Source organism: Talpa occidentalis, unplaced genomic scaffold (assembly GCF_014898055.3).
Source record: "Talpa occidentalis isolate TD23 unplaced genomic scaffold, MPIMG_talOcc4v2.1 talOcc4.7, whole genome shotgun sequence".
Taxonomy (NCBI): Eukaryota; Metazoa; Chordata; class Mammalia; order Eulipotyphla; family Talpidae; genus Talpa; species Talpa occidentalis.
In genome coordinates, this window is record NW_023605083.1 from 34,957,889 (window position 1) to 34,983,512 (window position 25,624).

The following is a 25,624-nucleotide window of genomic DNA, read 5'->3' on the forward strand; positions in this document are numbered from 1 at the left end:
GCTAAAGTAGCTCAGCAAACAAAATAAAAGTAGAAAATAATGTCTAAAAGATTATAGAATAGCTCAGGGGCCTTCCTGGTGGTGCAGCAGGTTGAGCGCAGTGCTGTGAAGCTGTCCATAGCCTCCGTGGCGACAGTTTGATTCCTGCCCGGCCAGGGAGAGTCCCACGTGGTGCAGCAGACCTCTCCTGTTTCACCCTCTGCTCCCCGCAGCAGTGTATTTTGGTCCTTCTGCCTGTTCTGCTCCCTGCTCTGTCTCTGGTGAATCCTCTCACCCTCCCGCACCTCTGGCCCTTACCCCGGTTCTTGTATGCATAAATAAATAAATCTTTAAAAAATATTTCAGATATTTGCAGTCAAAAATAAACTGCAGAACTTCATAAGAGAACATGCGTTATTGCCTTTGCTAGTGGCAATATTCAGCCCATAAAATGCTCTCCTGCAAAGTGAAAATCCGTAGCTATTTGGACATAGAGAATCAGTAGATTTTTGCCAAATACAGCTGAAGTGTTAAGGTTCCATGTCAATATATAAAAACATAATTGTCTTATAATATACTAAAAACGCAAAAGAAATAGCATTACTATAAACTAAATGCTGAATATAAACTTAATATTTTTTGGGGGGGAAACAATGTGTGGTCCCAGTTTGAGAAAGGCCAACATATTACTCGGAGGACATCAAATAATTAAGTTTATGCACTGGAAATCTTAGACGAACTCAGAGGGGAAAAAAAGAACATATAATTTTCTACTACAAAGAGAACACAATATGGTCATAATAGCACAAATAACTGGTACAAAAATAATTACTTCTTAGGGTGTGGTATATGTATTTGTATCTTATGTGCAGTGATTCACTGATAAAGTTCTTAGATAATATTATCCTATTTAAACACAAGAAAACCTTGACTCAGAGATCGTATGACATGTTCATTGCTAGGCAGATAGTTAATAAAAGCCCAGACTGGAATTCTTTTCCAATGGAGTAAGTAGGAGTTAGAATTTCTTAGGCTGTTCTTACCTTGCTGCCTAGGTAAATAACTTAAAATATGTAGGGTTAGGTTCCTCAATCATAAGCACAAAAATGCTATCAATTTGGAGGATAATTGCAAAGATGAATTTGGGGTTTAAAATGCCCAGAGTAAGGCTTTACTTCTGGGGGAGGATTTAAAAAGAATAATGTCAAGATGTGATAGGAAAAACTAAACAAAAATTAAGGATAATAAAATATCTCCGACATAGAGACTTTCTATTTACCTACACACACCAAATATATATGGAAACATTTAAATAAGTAAATAAATGAATGAAAAAGAATGAATGAATGAATAAATAAAATGCACTATTAAAAATATTCTGTCTTAGACCTTACTCTTGCCAGTGCACAGTTCCATATTCTCCCAGGCATAATGTTATTAAATGTCACAGCCTCTTATCTGCTAGGTAGAGATAGATCTGATATTCAAAATTTTCTACAACATCTTATCCAGTGGGACTCATATACAACCTATATAGTGGTTCATTATACAGAATTACTATGGGTCTTAATATTCTATCACATTGGTGGTAATCATTTTTCATTGATTTAACGAAATTAGACCACTGCTTAGTTTGCCTAAAATTGTTATCCCAACAAGTCCATAACCCTATAGAATTACACAAATAGATTATCTAAGCCAGCAAGTATTACAGATTTTTCAAAAGCATTCTCTATGAATTTGCTAATAATGTATATCAGTCATGGGGGCATGACATTGAAGATGTGAAAGTGCCATTTTCCTGATCATGGATAAATTACTTAAGTTACAAAGTGTTGCATATTTTGGGTGTTTGCCTTACTAGATCTCAGCCTGAGTTAAGTTTCCACATTTTGTTCCAGGTTCTTATTAGAATTGTTGTGAAACAAGGAAAAAAATATCATTGTTTTGCATTGTCTACTTGTAGGCTGTGATTCTCCTTTGACAAGTCCAAATGCATTTAACAGACAGTACACTGGAGACATTATAAAAGATTGATGGGATACTTTCACAGTAAGTATCCCAAAAGCAAGTGGCCCCATTTGATGTCTTTGAGGGTACTTGAGTTTTATTTTTTCTTTACAATTTGGAATCCTAGATCATCCACCTCAGCTATACTTTCTATGCCTAATGTAAACGTTATTCCCAAACCATATCAGAGGCAATAAAGATTTAGCTCATTCAATTTCATACCATGATCTAGAGAAAACTGGATCGAAAATTTGTACTTTGGGAAGTTCATGCCAATTGATACAGATAAGCAGATAAGCCCACCAGGGAAGAATGTAAACACTCAACACTGCACAACAACCAATTCGCAAGCACTGAGCAATGAAAATTGCATGTGTTTTTAGACACTTCCTACAAGACTGAAATTTAAAGTACATTTTGTGACAAAAAGGCAGCATCATATTGAATTTCTCCACTGTTATCTATAGAAAAACCATTTCAAAACACTGATAGATCAGTTATACAAGACATTGGCAGTATCTTATAAAAGTGCTGAGCTTTAAAAGTCCAAGCACAGAGTTACTGATATTTTCTAAGTTGCAGCTCAAGGAAAGATGCATCATTATAAAGCAAATTAGAAAGGTCCTTTCTCAAGCTCAAATTTACTCTCAAGTTCTAAGGAAGAAAATAATTAAATGGTCTATCAATTCTCATTAACTACAATATAAAAATATCTGGTGGATGCACTAACAGATGGCTTGAATTAGTCAGAAAAATGTGGGTTAGGGCTTACTAACAATTTATATTTTGTTAGAGAAAATAATCATAATGATAAGATACCATTTCTCCCAGTGTTTATAAATATAACAAAAGATGCTCACACTGAAAACTTGAAATAGGTCAATTTGCCCTCTTTTGCTGAGTAGCTTTTTAATTTGTTAAAAATTTATTAAATAAAATTATTAGGCCTCCCTAGTGGTGCAGGGGTTAAAGACACAGTGCTATTAAGCTATCCACAGACACTGCAGCATGAGTTCAACCCCCAGCCAGGGAGCTACCCACATGGCACAGCAGGCCTCTTCTCTCCTACTGCTCCCCTCATCAGTGCATTTCAGTCAATCTGCCTGTTCTGCTCCCCACATTGCCTCTGGTGAATCCTCTCACCCCACACTACCATACCTCCAGCCTATACCCCAGTTCTTGTATGCATAAATAAATCTTTAAAAATAAATAAAACATTATCAATCTTTCTAAAACTCAGATACAATGAACAGAAAATAATTTTACAAATATACATAAAATCCTAAGATAATTCATCCAGCAAGGCAGTGGTCAACAATAATGCTAATGTAATATACTACATGATAAGGGGAGTTTACTGATACAATAATGAAATGTGCCTGGGCATTGGTTCTTGTCCTGAATCAGTACTCTCCTCAATCATCACAAGCTAAGGTTCTTATTCCAGAGGATGGACGGGGGCCAAAGAAGAGGGCTTTGGAAGTAGTTACTTCATAATCATTGAGTACTTTCTCAGTTCAGTCTATAGTCTATACTAATAGGTATGCATAATGTATTATACTAAATTTATGCTGTTTTTGAAAGCATATACTAAATAAAAATAATGTTTCTTTTTAATTCTGCAGTAATAGGATGTTTGTGCTACTATATTTTCTGAGCACTTCTAGTTTATGGTGTTAATGCCATAGTTTTGCTATACTGCTCTCATACTTGATTTAAAATCTTACTATATGGCTAAATTAGAGTTTGTACAACAATAAAAGTGTTTTTCATTTTCATGTTAAATAGAAGACAATACTTTTTTGTACCCCAAGGGATAGACATTAGTAAGTTCAGTCCCAGGCAAAATGTAACTGGGCCAACAACATCTTGACTCTGAGGATTTTATATTCTAGTGTCAAAAATTTGATTGTGACACATTGAACTGAGCTGAATCTGACACCAGGTTCATTGGGAGCTGAATTTCTGACTGAGCAATATAATGATGTGATGGTCTTGAAACTGAATCATTCAGGATTCCCAAACTAACACAACCTATGGGGAACTGAAGGGGATTCAGTCAATCCATGGTCAGGATCACAAGACTGGGAAAGAATGAAAACAATTTTTTTCAATTAGGCATGGCAATGTAACTTTCTTTTATGTCATACTGTTGTGAAAAGTTGTTATTTAGATTATGATAAATGATTTTTTCCATTCCTATTATATACTTAACTAGAAAACACTACTTATTAGGGAATTATGAAGAATATAAAAATTCCTTTTTAGCTCAACATGGTTAAATAGTGGATGGATTGCATGTGAAATATTGGAGTGGGTTAGTAAAGTGAATGTGAAATCAACTGTTTGTTATCCTACATTAATTTTCATCTTTGTGCAGTGGAATGGGTACAGCTATAACTGAAAATTGTAATTTGGGGTTTTGTTAACAGTCACCTAAACAGTATATTCATGCAACAAAATTTTCTAGAAATTCGGTGACCATAAGAAAGCATATTGTATTTTATTGGAGTCCTGTCTCCTCTTTCCACTTGAAATTTGCAAGACCTTAGAAGAAGAAATACAACTAATTCTCAGTTTCCTCTTCCTATAGGGTAGAAATAAAACTGTGAAGATTGTTGACAGGAAAATGGGATGAAAGTACAGAAAATACTTTGCAAGATGTCTAATATAGATTACATACTCAATAAATGTTGAGAATATTTTGTTCGCTTATAAACTTGGAGAAAATAAAAAAATATGTTGGGTACACAGTGGAAATTACTACCACTTTTTTTCCTTTTCTTTTTTGATCACTGCAAGGATTTCAACTAAGTTTTAGAACACAAAAGAGGACACACAAAACAAGAAATGCAACAAAATTATTATTCCATTTTATCCTGGGAACTAAAATGTGTTATAACATAGACATTTTGACAAAGAAATATAGTATAAATTGGGTACTGCCTGAAAAAAGAATGTTTCATCTTAGTCTACATAAATTTGGAGTCATACATTGATTAAGATTATTTTGATTCCAAGAAACATACACAATTATTTAATCAAAATGATTTATTTACAACAAGAACTGGAATCCAAAGGCTGGAGTGAGGTTGAACATTAAAATAAGAAATTCCAACACTATCAGTTATCACCATTATTATTTCCTTCTGTTTTATGTTTCTGTTTCTTTATTTTTAATTTCATCTCTCCCTTCCTTCTATTCTAATTGTCTCTGTTTTATTGTTTGTTTGAGTCATACATAAAAATAGTGTTGTCCATACCACTCTAGTTTTTAACTTAAAGATAAAGGTCCTAAGAAAACACAATTCTCTGTTAATTTCAATACCACAACTGTTAGGCAAGGACTACGATTAGATTGTAGGAGGTAGATGTGTCCCATGGACCTCTCTAATGTACCATATGGTGACTTCCAAGTATAGTGGATAGTGGAAAATATGAGGAGGTATCAATTTCCAAAAGAAAGCTGATACTAGGATACAAAGTATCCATTTCAACATAGATCCATATACAAACATACCATATGTATATGTATATATACACAAACAGGCATATATATGTAGATACTTGCATATATAGTGTATTTATATATAAAAATGTATTAAATATTTCAATATATTTGCATTCTATTACCTAATAGGCTAATTGAGCAATTTTTACATTATCAAATAAAAATGTATATTTTGGAGTTATAAAATAATTTCTAAAACACAGTAAATCCACCAATTAAATATAGCACTTGATGATGATAAAATTTTTTTTATAAAAAATGTGTGATGCACAAAATGACCATAATATTCCCATTATAACTTAAAGAATATATTGCTTCATGATCCTGACTGTCAAATCTGATGGTATATAAGCACAATTGTTATATGTAAAGCCAGCATCTCATGTCCAATCAGTGAAAACACAACATGATGCTGGACAGTTAAGGTGAGGGCAAAACACTAGTGCCTCATGTATAACTGATAGCCATATTTAATTTTAAGTGTGCTGTGTTATATAGTCAACAACTTTTTGACTTATTCATATGGAAACATATTTATCTTAAGCTTATCAGTATCACAAGCAATCTCCTGATCTTTGCTCCTCAAACTTAACCTATTTTTACAACAGTGTGCCCAATAAAAAAGGTAACACATTTTTCTGAGTGCCTAGATAAAACAGTGATCTGTTTCTTCATATTTTACATGGAATTCATCATCAGATACATGATTTTACCTCCATAAATCACACAGAATCTTGATGCTTCTCTTTATCTCCATCACACCTACCAAGGTCCAAGTTTTCATTGTTTACCTCAAATGTTGTGGGAACCTTCTAACTAATCTCCCTGTTTTCATCTCACCTCTCTAGAGACTATTATTGATAGTAGCCAGTTTCAATTTCTTTTTTTATTTATTTTTTTCAATTTATTTTTTTAAACTTAAATAAGATGATGTCAGCCTTTTGCTCAAAACTTTCCAATGTTTCTCATCTTATTCACACTCAGTCTTACAGAATCTACAATCTTTCCCCTTGTTTTTTCTACAGAAAAATAAAACCAGTCTCCCATGATTAGTCTCTTTGTTGACTCCATTCAAGCCACGCTAATCACAGTGCTGTTCTCAAACACGTTAGGCAGGTAAGAGCCTCAGACCTTCACACTTGCCATCCTCTGCCTAGAATGCTCTTCTCCTATCTTCCACCTTTAATTTCTCCTTTCTTTTATTTTTTAGAGATTATCCACTTTATAGATGTCCAAGTCCATCTCATTTAAAATTCTAGGCCTCCGGGCCCACCTGGTGGCTCAGGGGTTGAAGACAGTGCGTTCAAGCTATCGGCAGCCTCTGCAGCATGAGATCCCAGCCTGCCAGGGAGTTACCCACACGGTGCAGCAGACCTCTTCTGCCATGCCTGCTGCTCCCCTCAGCAGTGTATTTCAGTAGATCTGCCTGTTCTGCTCCCTAATCTTTCTGGTGACTCCTCACACTCCCCCGCACCTCTGGCTTACACCCAGGTCTTTTTAAATAAATCTTAAAAAAAAAAAAAAAAACTCTAGGCCTCCAGTTTCCTGTCCTATTATTTGCTTTATTTATTTATGTATTTATTTATTTTAAAAATGATTTTTATTTATTTTTGTGTAGAACTGGGATGCCGGTCAGAGGTGTGGGGGGCTAAGAGGATTCACCAGAGACAGAGTAGGCAGATCTACTGAAATACACTGCTAAGAGTAGCAGCAGGTGAGATAAAAGAGCTCTTCTGTGCCACGTGGGTTAGCAGCCCGGCCAGGGGTTGAACTCAGGCCATCGCAGTGATAGCTCTGAGATTTAACCCCTAGGTCACCAGGGAAGCCCCCTTATATGCTTTATTTTTCTATATCATTTGTATTATCATCTAACATACAATATATTTTATGCACTGATCTGCTTATTATCAGTATTCCTCTCCTGAATACAATGTAAACTCCATAATAATGAATACATTTAACTCTTGGTTACTGTTGTATCACCAGAGTTCTGGATATTCCTGCACATTATAGATGCACAATAAATAGGCTCAGATGAATGAAGTTATTCAGAAGATTGTAGGGTAAAATGTAACAATCTGTAACTTGAGAAGACTGAGTGATTTCATGGATATTATTGATGATACATAGGTAGCAGCACAATGAAACATATTCTTCTCATTGCCAAAATCAAGATTGTCCTCATCAAATGAATAACCAAACTTGAACTGATATTCTGGGATATACTGATTATCTTCCCGTCAACAATACACAAATGTGTGGTGCTCACACATGCACTTCTCAGTTACCCCCTGACAAACTGTAGGAACAATATAGGACTACCACTGGCAATAAAATAAATTTTAATTCAATAAGGTTAAATAACTCACACATCCAGTGACTGAGTCTGAGCTCAGACTACTGCTTTAGGTTGGAAAATGCCTACATCTTTTGAAACAAAATCAAGTTTATTCATTTTCCTGTAAAATCCTTACAGGGGTTCTAAGACTACTCTCAAAAAAAGAAAAAAAACACAGTATTTTGTTACAACAGTTATTTTTATATACTCATGAAATTTTACTGACTTTTATTTAAAACTACATCATGCTGTCTAAATTTCTGATGCTATGAAGGTTGAGAATGCTTCTATATTCTACCCTGAAATGAAAACACTACCAAATCTTATTCTGCTCTTATCTTGACAAAGTCATTCAACACCAAACTAACTACTTAGAAGAGCAGGTGTGTTAGTGATGGCAGAGATTCAAATGTCACTGAACCCAAGCATATTTGGGAGGTGCATATTCCTGCTACCCCCACCACCTGTCTGCTACTCCAAATACTATTTCATTGAATGGTGTTTTTAAGAACTTTGCCTTATTTATTGAGTTCCTACTAGGTGATAAAATACAAAAGTGAGTAAGACAGATTCCACATCTGCAAAAGAAGTTTACAAATATGTGATGACATGCTAGGAAAACATAGTGTGGATACTGCAGTGAGCATTGAAATGAAATTTTACAACCCAGATGTGATTCTGCCTTTATTTTTTTTTAAGATTTATGTATGATACAAGAACTGGGGTACAGGCCAGGGATGCGGGGGGGGGAGGAGTGGTGAGAGGATTCACCAGAGACAGAGTGGGGAACAGAACAGGCAGATTGACCAAAGTACAGTGCTGAGGGGAGCAGCAGGAGAGAAAGGTGAGGTCTGCTTCACCATATAGGTTGCTCCCTGGCCAGCCATGGATCGAACTCCTGTTGCAGAGGCTACGGATTGCGTCATAGTGTGGTGCTTAACCCCTTGTGCCACCAGGGAGGCCCAGATTCTGCCTTTCTTAAGATCACACATTCACTCAATGGCAGGAAAGTATTACAACAGAAAAATCAAAAAGTTGGTTGAAAGTGATGAGAAAATAGAATTCAGTTTTATTTCAATAATCAGGTATATAGGCATTATATAGGTTATTACAGTGTTTGTCAAAACACTGTGGTGCTATCACCTATTACATGAGAAATGGCATTTACAATTTTAAAAATGCAAATCCCTGAGCATTGCCACTATTACTATTCAATCAGTGTCTGTGGGTCAGGGTGAGAGCTTAAGAATATTCCACCTCTAAGTGACACCATGCTACAGTGACTAGACCAGCAGGGGTAAATCCTACACTGCCAAAACTTTAGCAGGGATGTAAAACAATGGTAGTTCAATAACAATACATTTTTTAAATGGGTATATTAACAAAGCCCTCCAGGTGACTCCAATCTGTTGAAAAGTTTAACAACTGCTGAGCTAAGGAAACATGTGATGCTTAAACTAAAACAAACTATCATTTAAGTCTTTCAGTAATAATGGAAAAAAAAATCCTTTGGGCATAAGGAAACAGGAGATGTTTAGAAAGATAACATGGGGATTTCTGTTCTTGGTAAAAGTTTTGTATTATACATACTTTGACAACTTCTACAATGCAGGTCAAAACCACAAGCTGATAGTTAAATTTAGCATTCTAAGTGCTATAGAGAATTACCTTGGTTACAAAAGGCAGCTAAGACCCCAAGTGGTTTAATCCATTTCCCAGGGTGAAAGGCTCAGCCAATTTTGAAAAGCTATATTTTCAAAATGAGACATCACATTTATTTCTGTGATAGTACATAATGTTTCAAGCAAACAAAGTTTTAGTTAACTAACCCTTAGAGATTTTTTGTAAAGCTTCACAATAAATATCTTGTGATTTCTTACATGCATTATGACAAAATACAGGGTGACATTAAAGGATTGCATGTAACATGCACTTTAGAAAACATCACTGGGTGAGGGGGGTCTTTTATCTAACAAAATCTTGAGCTTTGTAATATCTAGAAATAAAATAATTCTGAAAGTGAAAGACTTGAATGCATAGATACCATTAATAATCTACAGTCATCTACAAATGTTCTGAAATTGAAAATCCTGTGAAGTAAATCAGTATTTAGGTAAAATACATCTCCATTTGGTTTGTTTACATATGAGTATTTCATTCTTAGTGACTGACAGTCCTTTTGATTGTTTTTAAGTGTTTATTACTCTCCTACTTCTCCCTATTATTATAACTGGAGGGTCACAAAAGAGAAATTACTTGAACTCAGCAGTCAGTGGAACTTCAACTTCAAATATTGCTGAAAATTTATAGGTTATAATTAGGGGTTAACAAAATGCAACCTGTGTGCTGATGCTCAGTTGGGTTACTGCTTGTTTTATTTATTGCTGGCAAACTAATAATGGTTTTGATATTTGGAAAGGATCACACACACACACACACACACACACACAAACACACACACCACAGAGATCTTATGTGTCTCCCAAAGCCTAAAATAGTTACTATCTACTATCTAGTCCTTAACATAGACATTTGATGATTCCTTTGTTACATTATATGAAGAATTCCTGTAAAATCTAGTAGTGAAGGACTTTTTTTTTTGTTTTCCATTAACAAGACTGATAAATTCATGGTGGAATTTACAAGTGTTATCCTCGATGAAAACTAACACAAAGCAAGGTAGCTAATTAGAAGTAACATACCATATTGTAACAAGGAAATTACTATATATCTAAGGAAGTTAACCTGAAGTTATGAAGATATTTAGTGAATTGGAAAGTATCTATAAATATCTATATATCCCTGGGCCTCCCCGGTGGTGCAAGGGGTTAAGACGCAACCTATGAGACAATCTACAGCCTCTGTAGCACAAGTTCCATCCCTGGCTAGCAAGGGAAATACATACATGGCACAGCAGACCTCTCCTGACTCACCAGCTGCTCCCCTCAGCAGTGTATTTCAGTTGATCTGACTGTTCTGTTTGCCACTCTGTCTCTGGCGAATCCTCTCACCACCCCCACACCTCTGGCCTATACCCCAGTTCTTGTATGCATAAATAAATGAATTTAAAAATATATCAATATATTCCTAATACAATATATTCCATAATAACAATATATTCCTAATACTATTTTAGCTTATCCTCATAATAACAATGAGTATGTTTTTTTTGTTTGTTTGTTTGTTTTGTTTGTTTTTTAAAAGATTTATTTATTTATTTATTTATACATGCACTGGGTACAGTCAGAAGCGCGGGAGGGTGAGAGAATTCACCAGAGCCTGAGCGGGGTGCAGAGCAGGCAGAAGGACCGAAGTACACTGCTGAGGGGAGCAGCGGGCGGCAGGAGAGGTCTGCGCGCCATGTGGGACCCTCCTCCGGTGGCAAGGAACAGCCGGGGATCGAACCAGCACTGCAGAGGTTGCGGGCAGCTTCGCAACCCAGCGCTCAATCGCTGCGCCACCGGAGAGGCCCGAGTATGGTTTTTTAAAGACTGTGTTCAAATCAACACTAAACTCTATGAGTTAGGCATTGTACTGGTAAAGTATGTGATTCCAATACTTGAATCATAGTTCAATAATGTTTGCTAAACAAATAAAATCAGAGGTCTTCACTCTTACTCTAATAAATAAATGAGTGTTCAAGGGTAACTTTCATTATTGCAGCATGTCTTTAATAAAGATGATAAATAAGAGAGCACTGTCATTGTGCACACCTCACTTCCCATTTCATGATCCTTTGTCTGTATTTGGAAGATTTATAATGTCAGTCACCAAAAACCTTTAGGTCTTCTTCAATATGGATATTCACTTCTGTTTTTATACAACTATAAGATAGTAAAAAACAAAACAAAATACATACACATACTCACAATCATCCATTCTTCCATCTCTTCTCATTTTATTAACCCAAAGGACTACTCATATGTCTGTAATAACCTTACCCTAACTAGTATCGAAATGTTCTAACACATGATATAAAAATCTGTTCTCTATCCCACGGGTCAGCCACAGACAAGAATGTGCACTAGTTGTGTAATACTTAATAATTTTTGAAGTTTTCATAAAAGCATAGGATGCTTAAGAAAAAAAAAAATTGTGAGGCCTCTCTGGTGGCACAAAGGGTTAAGACACAGCACTATGAAGTTATCCATAGCCACAGCAAAACCAGTTTGATCCCCTGCTAGGCAGGTGATGCACATGGCACAGCAGACCTCTCCTGACTTGCCCACTACTCCCCTCACCAGTGTATTTCAGTCAGTCTGCCTGTTCTATTCCCCACTCTTCCTCTGGTGAATCCCCTGAGACCTCTGGCCTGTATCCCAGTTCTTGTATGCATAAATAAATAAATCTTTGGGGGAAAAATACAAAAACATAAGCATAGGAGATTTCCCACAGTGGCATAAACTACTGAAAATTCTAAAAGTTATACAATGATAGAAACTAAAACTGGTTACCCTCACACTTAAAAATACTTTACTATTTAATCCTATCACCCTTTTTCTTAGCTTTCTCATTTGTGATACTTGAAAATTTCAAATACAATACAAAACAACAGCTATTAGAATGAGAAGAAACAGGGAATAAATTGGATTACAGTGAATTTGAAAAACCATAAATTACCATTGTTGAATTCAGATGCTTTCCAGAATATAGAATATAAATTAAATGACCAATGTTTTGTTCATTATTGTAGAAAAATACAATTCAAATTTTAAATGCAATTAAGAAATAGAAATGAAAAAGGGCATCTTAAAGTTGCCTTATGAAAATTGGAAAAATGCATATATCTACTATATTTATGCAGTACAATGAAACATAAATAAGGGGCCTCACTGGTGGCCTAGGTGTTGTCTCAGCACTATTACCACTATGGCCTGAGTTCGATACCTGGCCAGGGAGTTAACCCATATATGGCACAGTGGACCTCTCCTGTCTCACCCATTACTCCCCTCAGCAGAGTATTTCAGTAGATCTTCCTCTCTACTCTGTCTCTATTGAATCCTCTCACTGCTCAAACTTCTGGTCTACACCCCAGTTTTTCCACACATAAATAAATCTTAAAAGAAACATAAATGGCACTTACTATTACAATACATATTGTAAGTATATTATCTTCATTAGCACTACCACCAAAAAAAGCTATAAAATGTTTAACTTCTCTTCCTGTACTATGCTCATAATCTTAATAACTAGTGACAAATAAAAGAAAAATGAATGATGTTTAAAGGATTTATAATTAAACTAATTGGTTTCAACTCTGCCCATACTAGCACTGAAACAAGAAATAAAAAAGCAGTGTATGTAAAGAAGTCTAAATAAAACTATACATATTTACTATATGCATTAACTGCAGAAATGCTTCTAAAATGATAGAATATAACAAATTATACCCCAATTACTTTAGAGGTATAGATGCCATATTAGAAAGAATGCTAGACTGGGCACTAGAGCCTTAATCTCTAATTAAGGTTTATAATTTTAGACAGTCACTTAACCTTTAGAGTCTATGTTATGGACACTGTTAACATGTGTGTGTGTAATTCATGCTAAAGAGATCATATGTTCAGATTATTGCCCACTGTATTAAGACATAGTTGTCATTTGCATATAAGGATGAGTAAAAATGAAAGTTATGTAGACATGTAAATGACTGACTAATTTATAAAATAAAACATTTAAGAAGTCTACAAAATGTTCATCAAAATGAACTGCCTCTTCTTCCTAGGCATGCAGTAAAATATCTGTCCTGCTTCCTTAGCAGTTACCATAGTGTGTGGACCCTAGGATGACCACAAGACTGAGATTTAGACAATGGAATGTAAATTAATATGATATGTGCCCTCAAAATCCTCCACTCCCTAGCTGATTGGCATGTGTATGCTTGTGATGACCTAGAAAGTCATGTGTTAAAAACTGTGGAAAAGGGACCCCTTACCAAATTGATTACCCAGCTAAAATTATGATCTGAATGACAACTAGTTTCTAATGTGTTAAGTCACTGAAATTTTCAGTGCTTTTACAAATAATTCACATCAGTACCTTGATCAGTATCTAGTGTTCATAGGCTGCCACAACAAAACTTACAGACTAGGCAGCACCTAAATAAAACAAATTCATCTCTCATGGCTCTGAAGGTTGGAAGCCTAAGACCAAAGGCACCAGCATGGTCATATTTTGATGAAGATCCACTTCTTGGTTCATAGACAGGACATTCACATCATGTCCTCTCCTGGTGGAAAAGGCATAGGGATCACTCTGAACCCTCTTTTATAAAAGCATCAATCCATTTCATGAAGGCTCCATCCTTATCAACTAATTGCTCACTTCCAAAGACCTCCTCTACTAATACCAACATTTTGGGGGTTAGGATTTCAACATAATTTTGAGAGAACAAAAACATTCAACTACAGCAAATAGTAAAACTATACTAAATGCATGGCATACTGTGTCACTGATAGCTGAGGATGTAATTCACTGTGTCAAGGAAGAACACCAGGTCTACCGTAGACCAGGAATCAAACCATTTTCTGGATAGTAAGACAGCACGTTCTATATAGAAACAAGCCATAAGCTAGGTTAACCATCGGTGACATTTTCCTGCCTTTCAAGGAACAGAGTTTAGGGAATATACATTCTGGGCGAATGCCAGAGCAAAGCATCTATAGCAGAAGTGGAACACCTGCCCTTTCTAAGTTAAACTATGTATAATATTTTTGTATTCATTTCCTTTCCATCACAAAGAATATATTGTTTTCCCAAGATCTTGAAGTTAATGAGTGGTAGAGTTGACATTTGAGTCCTGGTCTGCTTTCCCTGAAGTCCATGAATAAGAATCAGGGGCAGCGACAAGTAGAGGCTACCTCAGGTATTATTTTGAGAATGTTAGGCATTTCAACAGAAAAAAAGTGCTGTGATTATTGGTAATGCATTTTTGGGCATGGAACAAAAAAACAATAGCACAAGTACCTTACCTGACATATTTGAAACAACACTACCTTTTATGCCCATACCACAAAGCAAAATATGAGGATAAGAAGAAGGGCAGAATATGTATTACGCTAAAAATAGGTGGGATTAACAGAGTGAAATTGAGATCTGATACACATGCTATTTTCTTTACTTCATTATCACCACGTTTGATCCAATCATTAGTTATAGGGCTAGTCATAAACTTCATTGTGATAAAACAGCACAGCCAGGCTGCCCTACCACTAAACATAAATTTAATCATTTGGCCTAATCTGAAACGTAAACTTCTATTTTCTCATGGAATACACAGCAATGAAATATCCTTCCTGAAATAAAGCAATTCCTTTACCAGAAAAATTGCACAGAAATATCAAAATATACAATTAGGTCAAGTTGTGAGTTTCCTAGTTCACTACAAATAGAATCAGTATACATTTGACATAAATGTTACTCAACAGTCCTTTACATCATGAAGTTAGGTAACTCTTCAGTGCAGACAGAGGCCTCTAAGTCATAAATCTAAGCATGAGAATCACCCGTCCTATGTAAAATAGCATATTTTGAGCTTCACTACATTCCACGTGGGTTACCCTTTTATCACCATAAGTAATAGGTATAGGGACAAAAAAATGGAAAGTTCTAAATTCAGTAAAGATGGAATTTTTTTCTCTCACTTCTATCATTTTAGGTTGTATCTGAAATAATTTTTTAATAGGTCTGTTTTAAACAAAATGAAACAAGTACTAGTTGATCCTATCAGGAGTCAGGCATAGAACTAGTTATTATTATATACATGGACTCACATGATTTTTTTTTTCATTTTATTTTATGTAATGCTTACATCATTTTTCATTTTTGCACAATGTATGCATTTTCATTTTGGTTATATTTCCCATACAATTCCCACCCCCTTTATTTTGACCCTAATCCCTCCTCTCCCCCCCCCCACCCACAGTAGTGTGTCTCTGGTCTACAGTTGCTTGTTGATTTTGATTATTATAATTAACAGAATTTTGTTTCCAGTGAAAAATAGAAATTTAATGATCATTAATTCCTGAGATCATAGCTGAGATTATGCATTTGAACAAGTTTGTTAATTATGATATACTCAGTTGTCATCATACACTAGACTTTAATCCACATTACCCAGGAAATAAATACAAAGCCAGGAGTTTGCTGTCAACAAAATGAAAGTCTATCAGATCAGAATCAAACATATGACAGAGTCTATTTGTCTAGCTCTATCGACACTTCTCCAGGTGTGATGTGGTTATATGCAAACTGCCAAAAGAGCCAATTGAGAAACATAGTAGTACATCTTGGAAATTTCTTATCCAATTATGATTGTTTTGGATTATATATTCATTTTCAGTATCTGTTTATCTAGAGCAGGACCTAATATAGAATGAGTTCAATAATTATTTTTGAGTAATAAACTATTCCATAATTTAAAAATTCTTTTTAAAATATTTATTTTATTTATTTATGCATATAAGAACTTGGGTTTAAACCAGAGGTGTGGGGGTTGAGAGGATTCACCAGAGACAGAGTGGAGAGAAGAACAGGCAGATGGGCTGAAATACACTGCTGAGGGGAGCAGCAGGTGAGACCAGAGAGGTCTGCTGTGCCATGTGGGTTAGCTCCCTGGCAGCCGGGTATCTCACTCACTCTGTAGTGGCTGTTGATAGCTTGATAGTGCTGTGTATTTAAGCCCTGAGCCACCAGGGAGGCCCAGATAATTTAAAAATTCTTGCAAGAATTGCACAATACATAAAAGGAGTTTCTTCCCCACTTCCATCAACCTTTACCATTTCTGAGATTGGTAATCTGATAAGGAAACTGTTAAATCTCCCAAAATCCTCTACTTCTAAATACTTGATACAACAAATTACAAATTAATTAAGTGAAGAAGCATGTATGCACATGCTTAGGATTAAACTATTGATAACTGCAAGCTAATGTACATTATAAACAGCTTGATGCAATTAAAAAAATAGAAAAATATATCAGTGAAATTCAGCCAATCACCACTTGACAAACTTTCCACCAATCATACTGCACTGATTGAACATTACATTTGTGTGAAGGAGACCTCACCTTGCCCCTTTTGTCTATATAAAAACACATCTGGCAGATTCCTTGGGTATTAAAATCAAATGTTCCTAGTTTCTATATCTCCTTGATCACAGTCCTGAAGCCCTGAATAAACATTTATTGTAACACTGCTGGGAAAAAAAAAAAAAGAGAGAGAGAAAGAAAGAAAAAAATATTCCAAGAAGGAAAGGGTTTCTAAAAGAAAATATTTTCACCAATTTATGCAAACTTGAAGCTGCCCTCTTATTGCTCCAGTAGGCTATCTATAATCCTCTGACACATTCCATTCAGGCATCAAAAGATCCCACTATACTGTATGTATATCACTCCTCTCCAAGTTTCCTCCCCAAAGTCCCTTTTTCTTATGTGCAATTTATTTCAAATAGATGTTAGAAATAAAACAATACAATTTTGCTAATATCCATTAATATAAGCATAATTAATGAAGCCATTTCCTCAGGAGTATTTGCTCTATTTCAGGATAGTTGCTTGGTCTTCCATATATATGTCTAAATGCAAAATTTTAAGGCATCATGGTAAGTATTCTTGGACATGGTCATACAATCATAATATACTACCACTTGCAATGACTTATTTGTTCCTAGTTCTTAACTAACCTATGTGCACATATTTTATATTATTTCATGAGAATATTTTAAAAAAGAAACTGGTCTAATATTAATTGTAAATTTACTATGCAATACTTTAATATATATAATATATGTATATTTCCAATTTAATGCCTTTAAGGAATCACTTTCCTGGATAACACATACATACACACTATATTCAATATGTATCTTTAAACTATATACATTTATGAAATTTGAGTATACCAATTATCCTCAGCAAATGAATTTAATTAGTTTACAGTTTATCCACACAGAAAACAAAATTACTTAGAAATTAGAAAAGATTAGAGGTATAGAACTCTAGTCATGAAGTTAGTGTGCACTGTTGCATTCTGAAAATAGCTCTACACTGACTCATACCAAAAAGCTACTTCATCAGCAATATGAGGAATATAAACACAGAGCTTTTACACCTCTCAAGTACATATGCCTGCCACCACTGTTTCCCGCCTATTTTAAGAAATTAATCTCCACTGATACTTTGCTCCTTGTTCTGTTACCCTTAGTTGCATTTTTCTCCACTCTTCAAATGTACAACTGACTACCATCTGCCTGCTGTGCAGAGTCTGAGTTCGGCTTGAGGAATAGTCACAATAGGACATATGTCATATATTCCATGTTCCTAGGGAATGTGCAATGTCATGTAGTGAAAACTGCTAAGTTGTCATTTGAACCATTAATAGGTATGGAAGCAATTTAAATGATTACAGAATTGTTAAAAACATAGATTGCACAGGAACAGGATAGGGTGGAGCACAATTTTAAAAATAACAGCATTCAAGTATAAGGGTAAAGAGTACTGTTCAGTGAAAACTTCTGATTCAGTGTATGTATGGGTGTATAGTAGTATGTAATATGAACTATATTACTTACTCTGGATGATACTCAAAAAGTTTTGAAAGCCACTTTAACACAGAAAATGAGGTACAGTTGCGATTTTCATAATGCTTTATCATCATATCCAAAGCAGAATCCTCGCTTGATAGTCCAATAGAGTGATAACTAGCTTCCCATCCTATAACTAAACACATCATAATGTGATTGTTGACAGTTCATGTAGCTAATTTGTTTATTCAGCTATTTCTGTATATTTTTCTCATCACATGCTACTCTTTTTCTTGTGGGGGGTTGTGATTCTGATTGTATTTTATTATTTCTTTTTTACATCATTGTTCATTTGTAAACAACATTTGCTCCCCACACCCTCAGGTGTAATCCCCATACATTTCCCCTTACCAATACACCCATGCACCATCACCACTATTTTTGTATTTTTTTCTCATCACATGCTACTCTTTTTTTTAAAGATTTATTTATTTATTTATATAAGAACCAGGGTACAGGCCAGATGCATGGGAGGGTGAGAGGATTCACTTGAGACAGAGCGGGGAACAGAACAGGCAGACTGATGAAATACACTGCTGAGGGGAGCAGTGGGTGAGACAGGAGAGATCTGTCGCATTATGTGGGACTCTCACTGGCTGGCCAGGATCGAACCGGTGCTGCAGAGGCTGTAGAGAGCTTTACAGAGCTGCACTCAATTGCCTGCGCCACCAGGAGAGGTCCTCGCATGCTACTCTTAAGACAGTTTAACAAAAAGAGTGTACCACATAACACTGCATTCATGATCATATCATAAAAATGAGAATCTTCCTTTTAATTATAGTAGAAGCTGACCTCAATATAAGATTTAATATCTCATATGATCTGCAAACTCACTTTCTTGCTACTTAGGTTATTTGGTCAAGTAAGAGCAAAAGATAGTCAAATTAAAATTTCAAATGAAGTTGATTTTAATACATATAAATGTATTATCACAAGCCATATGATTATTCATGAACCTGACTTAAGGATAAAGATCTTTATCATACATTTTCTTTCAAGAAGTCATTTAAGTAAAAACTCCATATTTCAATACATCAAGCACGAAGGGGACATAAACTGTAAATAAACAGTAAAGCTTCCTTGGCAAACTCACATAACAAGTCTATTTTCCCACTGCATGGCAATGGAATTTTACTTATTTTGTACATTGGTTATGACAAGTAATACCCCTTTGCTTTGCTATTTAGCCATATAACTTCCCCAGAGTTTCCAGGCAGGTGTTATATCGTGGAACTGGCTTAGAATTCTTTCTAAAGTTTTTCTTGACAACTCGTTTATCATTTATAATGGCACTTTATTTCACCCATTGGAGTGACTGAGTTATGTTCCTTTCTCTCTTCCCTTTCTGGGAAGATAGGAAGCAATGTCATTTAAGTCTCCATTGTTTTTCCTGTCTCAGAAATAGAGGTATTTCCCTGTAGAGTCCCCCAGTATCTTTATGGCCTGTCCAGTCCTGACATCGCCACCTTCTTCTTTAGTTATTTCTTTTGTATCCCTTAATATTGTGTATGTGTGAACATAATATAAATTTCATTTAAAAAATAAACATATCACAGAAACTTCTGACAATTATCATCAGTATTAAATAATCTTAGCCACATTTGTGGAAATAATATGTTTTTCTGTTGATTTTCCAATGATTTAAAGAGTTTAAGGTCACATTATTTTAAGCATAACTAAAATTTATTCAGTGATAAGACTCATTTCAAGTTCAAACATCACTGTTTAGTATGGATTTCCAATATGACTCCTAGGAGATGGCAGTGATGATTATTTAAAAATATACTGAACAATAATATTTTACATAGGCAAAAATTTGAACAAGGGCATCCCTGGTGGTGCAAGGGGTAAAGACGCAGCCTGTAAGGCTGTCTGCAGCCACTGTCGCATGCGTTCGATCCCCAGCCAGGGAGATACCCACATGGCACAGCAGACCTCTCCTGACTCACCCGCTGCTCCCCTCAGCAGTGTATTACAGTCAATCTGCCTGTTCTGTTCCCTTTTCTGTCTCTGTTGAAACCTCCCACCCCCCACACCTTTGGCCTGTACCCCAGTTCTTATATATATATAAATAAATGAATCTTTAAAAAAAAGAATTTGAACAAGTGTGTCATTATGGAATAGAGTAATTTTGAAATATGAATAGCACATACTTAGATATGAGCAAATAAGAACCACTCTGGACAAAGGTGATGGTCAGCAGAACATTCTCTCCTATTGCTAGTGTGCAGTTGCTTTGACAATATGAAGGAGGGCTAAGTAGAGCCTTTACACTGCTGCATGGGATAGTCAAAGTTCTAAAGATGGAGTTCACACAAGGACAGCACTTGGTCACAATTTAACATTTAGTCAACAACTTAACATTTAGTTCATCTGACTGGTGGAATTCTCCAGCCAGGGAACACATTAGTCTTCCTGGGAGCAAACTTACCTGTGTTCTGTAACTACAAACACCTTTGCTGTATTCATTTCTCTCTCTCTCTCTCTCTCTTTCTCTCTCTCTCACTCTCCCCACACACACACCCTCCCTCCCATTCTCTTTGTTTCTTTTTTTTTTTTTTCTTTCTGTGTAGTCTTCCAGCTCTGGTGAGTGCTCCAAGGTTGGCTCTGCTGGGTTTAAATTTATGTTTCCCCTACTTAATATGTACTACTCTTTTACTCCCACTTTTTCTACTGTTGGTTTTGTTGTTATTGTTGTTGTTGGTTTAATAAAAAATATATTAAAAAAGATAAATTCATTTCACCACTGATTTTAAAAACTATATGAATTTCAGGGAGTATTTTTATAGATTCAAACTTGTTTTCCAAAGATATACATTCAAGTCCAAATCCATGGTATCTTTGGACATGACTTTATTTGGGAAAAGGATATTTCCAGATGTAATCAAGTGAAATCATACTGGAGGAAGGTAGGTCCTAACTCTCATATGACTGGTGTTCTCTAAAAAGAGGAGATACATAAACAAAAGAAGAACTTCATGAGAGTATGGTGGCAGATATTAGAGTGATGTGTCTCCAAGTCAAGGACACCAAGGATTGCCGCAACGCCAGAAGCTATGAGAAAGAGAAAGGAATGGAACAAATTGTTCCCCAGAGCCTTCAAGAGCTTATAAACTTGTACCTTGATTTCAGATTTCTGGCTTTCCCAACAGTGAGATAACAAATTTCTGTTGTTTTGAGTGACCCCATTTTTTGCTTTCCTAGGAAACAAATACAAATATAGACTTTAAAAAAAAGTTCTAATTTTACATCGATCTTTTCTTGTTGCTCTAATGTCTGTAGCATGTGTGAGAAGGTTAGGATTAAGCAAATGTCACTAATCCCACAGAAACTAGCATTTTGACCACCTGTACAGTTACACAGGTAAGAAAGAGACAATGAAATAAGAAGTCACTGGAGTGCTGAATGGGGGAAGAGTAAGAAAGAAAAACACACACACAATAAAGAGAAGAAATAGCATGATGACTGTAAGCAAGAAGTTAGGTTTCCTTACTTCTGGAACTGACAATTGGGAAGGTGACATTTTCTGCTTTTCCTGAAACTTGAAAAATTAAAAAGTTGGAGATTATAACTGGGATGCTTTATGATTTTATCAGAATCTAATCTAGGGTCAAGCAGGAGAGGTTATGAGTAGTAGCTTTCCAGAATCTACAAGTCTTTGTCTCATTTTCCTAGTCCCATAGTCAGTTTTGGTTATGCATTGTGTAGGCCTAATGCCAGGGAAGATGGAAAAGAAAGTCCACTTATCTGAGGGAGAGAATCAGTCTCACCAGGCTTTGTCTATTATTCTTTACTTAGAAGATTTCCTCTTGGAACATCCTTCTTGACAGCTTCAAATACAATTTCACAATCCACAAAAATCTAAATTGACTCTATTCTAATCTAAAACGACACTGCCTCCCCTTCCTTTTTTATTTCAAACTTCTTACACTTCATTTTACAAGCTAAGAAAAACTCACCTGACTTAATGTTCCTAAAGTACTAAAATACAGATTTCTCATAATGATTAAATTTAAAGTTTTATATAAAAGAGAAATTACTCCATGTATATATTTAAATCTACTTTCTTTTACTTTAAACTTTATGTGAATATATGCTCATTTACTCTTTTAATGTGATTTATCTCTTTCTCATTCTTTAATCTTTCCTTTTAAATGGAAATAATTTTAGCTACAAAATAAAAGATAATCTCATAAAAATTAAGTATATAATTAAAATATGGACTTCAAAGACCAATCCAGAATTTAACAATTCACTAACCCTTTCATGAACAGTCATTGAGAAATTTTTGGTAAATCAATATTTAAATAGTGTATTGACAAATTCCACAAATTAAAAAGGAAGCACACTTATTGAATATTATGTGGCATAACACCATGTTGTGTACATTCTACTTATTAATCACAGGACATTATTCAATTCTACTTATTTGTCACATACATTTATCTATATCCTCTGAGACACAAAGGATGCAAATACTTTCCTGGACTAAAGAAACAGAGGAAAAGATACAACATATATCATATCACAGAGTCACATGATATGCACATCATATATATGTATATAATATGTGTACATATGGGGGGAAATGTGGTCCAGAGAGATATTTCTGTCTCCTTGGACAAGTTCATTAACCCTTTTCTGCCTCCCTTTCCTCATCTATAAAAAGGGGCTAATAACACTATGTTCTTTGTAGGACCTTTATAAACATTGAGTGAACTAATAAATCTACCGAATTTATAAAGTACCTGCCAATAATAAATATAAAATTTACCATTATCTTATTCATCCACATGTGATATGCTACATTAATATATTCATACACATACTTATGTGCTCATCTTTGTGTATTATAGAGTTGTCATAATGGTCATTATACAAACCACAAAATATACAAAATGCTCAGTTTTACTGCCAATATAAAATATTCTTTTCACAAAATTTTATGGGTGAAAACACTATATGAATATGGCAAAATAAATTTGTTCAACAGGTTTATAGAATATATATATATTATAAATTCTAATTCATAAAAATTAATGACAAACCAGGGTTATCTTTCAAATGTTATCCATTATAGCATACTCATTTGAAAAAAATATATAAGTTTATATATAGTAAACTATGGGCAAACCAAAGAAGCTTTATAGGCTGATAGAGAATATGCTTAATCCTAAGAGTTTTAAACTTAACCTGTTCTTCTTTGTTTCATAGTAATTATCAACCAACAAATGGCTGTTATTATATTTAAAAGGAGCTATCATTTAAAAACATTTTGCTTTTTTTATATATATATAAAGGCCTAATTAGTCCCTGGCACACAGTCAATTCTCAGTGAATATTTAGTGAACTTACTACCTAGTTCATAGGGAAATTATATCAACAAGAATGATAAGATCTTCATTATTTAGCATTCAAACACAAGAAACAATTTGACAACCACCTTTACCTTCAGGAAAAAAGAAAATTCTTTTCTTTTTTCCCTCAGGAAAAAAGTAAAATTGCTGCTAAGTACTGTAAATTCTATGCCAACTAATAGTATTATACATCAATTGCTGTTCTTATTCTCAGTCTAAAGAGAGACTCACCTACAATCTATAGAGCCATATAATTTATATTTCTTGATTTATTCCAAAATGTCCTAAAGTGAGTCTGACCTTCAGAACTTTAAGAAAAATTTTGAGGATTAGTCTTGTACCCACATCTTATTACAGACATTTCATAAGTGAGGCTTAAAAATTCTTAGTAGAAGGGAAATAAAGCCTTTGGACATTGTGCTTCAAGAATGTCCTCTAGACTAGTAATAAACAAGTAATCTATGATTTTTTAATTACTTTTCCTTTTTCTTTTTTCTCTCCTGCAGCTAAAGTATAAGGAGTAAGGTAGATTTACTCATGTGCCTTTATTGATAAAATGTTCAACAATAAGTAGAGTCGTCACCTTATATGATCAAATAAGCCAGAGGCTCTAATTCAGACATAGGACAGACCAAGATAAATTAATGAAAAATCTCATCTGTAAAATGGAAGCTATATAACATACAGCTCTCCATGGTCCCTGGATGCTATAAAAAAGGATTGTAAGTATATGTTCTGTGAAATGGTAATAAAGAAAAGTAAAGTAAAAAAAATCAAACCCCACACATGAATGCTAAACTTTACTGTTCAGATGCTTCCATCTATAGCTCTATAGTAACATAAGGTGAATTCTCCAAAAGTGATGTTATTGAGCTTTAAAATTCTGAAAGTTGAACTGTGGACAATTAATTTTGCTTGGACTATTGTAAGTGTAATTACTTTGACATTAGATATGATAAAATTTTCGACTGTTTTTTCATCTTTAAGATGTTGTAAAGGTAATGGTAGAAATTTTTGAAAGATAAACACATTCCTCTCCTAGTGTTGCTGGTAACTTATAAGTAAACTACATGTACTTTAACTCTGCCCAGAGAAGATTCAAACTTTGTCTATATGTCTCTATAATTTTTAAATAATTAGCATGTACAACACATTTTTATATGATCTAATTACTTAAAATAAAGCTCTCGGTAAAATTACCAAAATGTATCAATTTTAATAGAAGTTATCATTCTGACAGATAAAAATAGAAAGAAGAAATATAGAGAGAGGGTGATGAGGAAGGGATTAGGAAGGAGAGATAGACGGAAGAAGGAAAAGATATAAAGAGGGAAAGATGCACAGACACAGATACATAGAGCAAGGGAGAGGGAAAAGCAAGGGACATAGGAAGATAAAGGAGTGCAGAGGATGCGCAAGGGTTTGTGATGCTCAGGAAATATTGAACTGTTAAAATGAAATTAAAATAGAGATTATGGGTACTGTGATGGTGAATGTAGTGTGGTAATATACACCAGAAGAGGTGGGATCCTTTATCTCTGAATCATATATAGTTTTGTAAACCATTTTAGCTCAATATAAAAAAATATGAAAACTAAAACTTTAAAAGAGTCTGAAGAAAATGAACAGAATACTCATATGGGTATTAGTAGAAGGAATGTCTAGGTTTATTAGACAGTGCAAGTGTCCTAAGTGAGAAATATGTTGTCATTTTAGGTGAACTGCAAAGAGAACAACATGTCTGAAATGAAGCACACAAGGGAGTAATACAAGCAAGTCAGGCAATATTTTATAGGGGTAGCTTAAGGACTCCAGGTTTTATTCTGAATAAAATAAAAAGCAACAAAAG

The 25,624-nt window shown here is 34.8% G+C and overlaps 1 protein-coding gene across 8 annotated transcripts in view; it reads right to left on the reverse strand.

The window, feature by feature from the left end:
• Positions 1-25,624, reverse strand: part of LINGO2 (leucine rich repeat and Ig domain containing 2) — a 1,109,656-nt gene that overhangs the window by 902,018 nt on the left and 182,014 nt on the right. The window contains exon 1 of one of the 8 annotated variants that reach the window (XM_054689317.1): positions 18,407-18,570. The exons of the other annotated variants lie outside the window; for them this stretch is intronic. The gene's annotated coding sequence lies outside the window, so the exon portion shown is untranslated. Of the gene's footprint in view, positions 1-18,406; positions 18,571-25,624 lie in introns of those variants that run through there. 8 annotated transcript variants of the gene reach the window in all.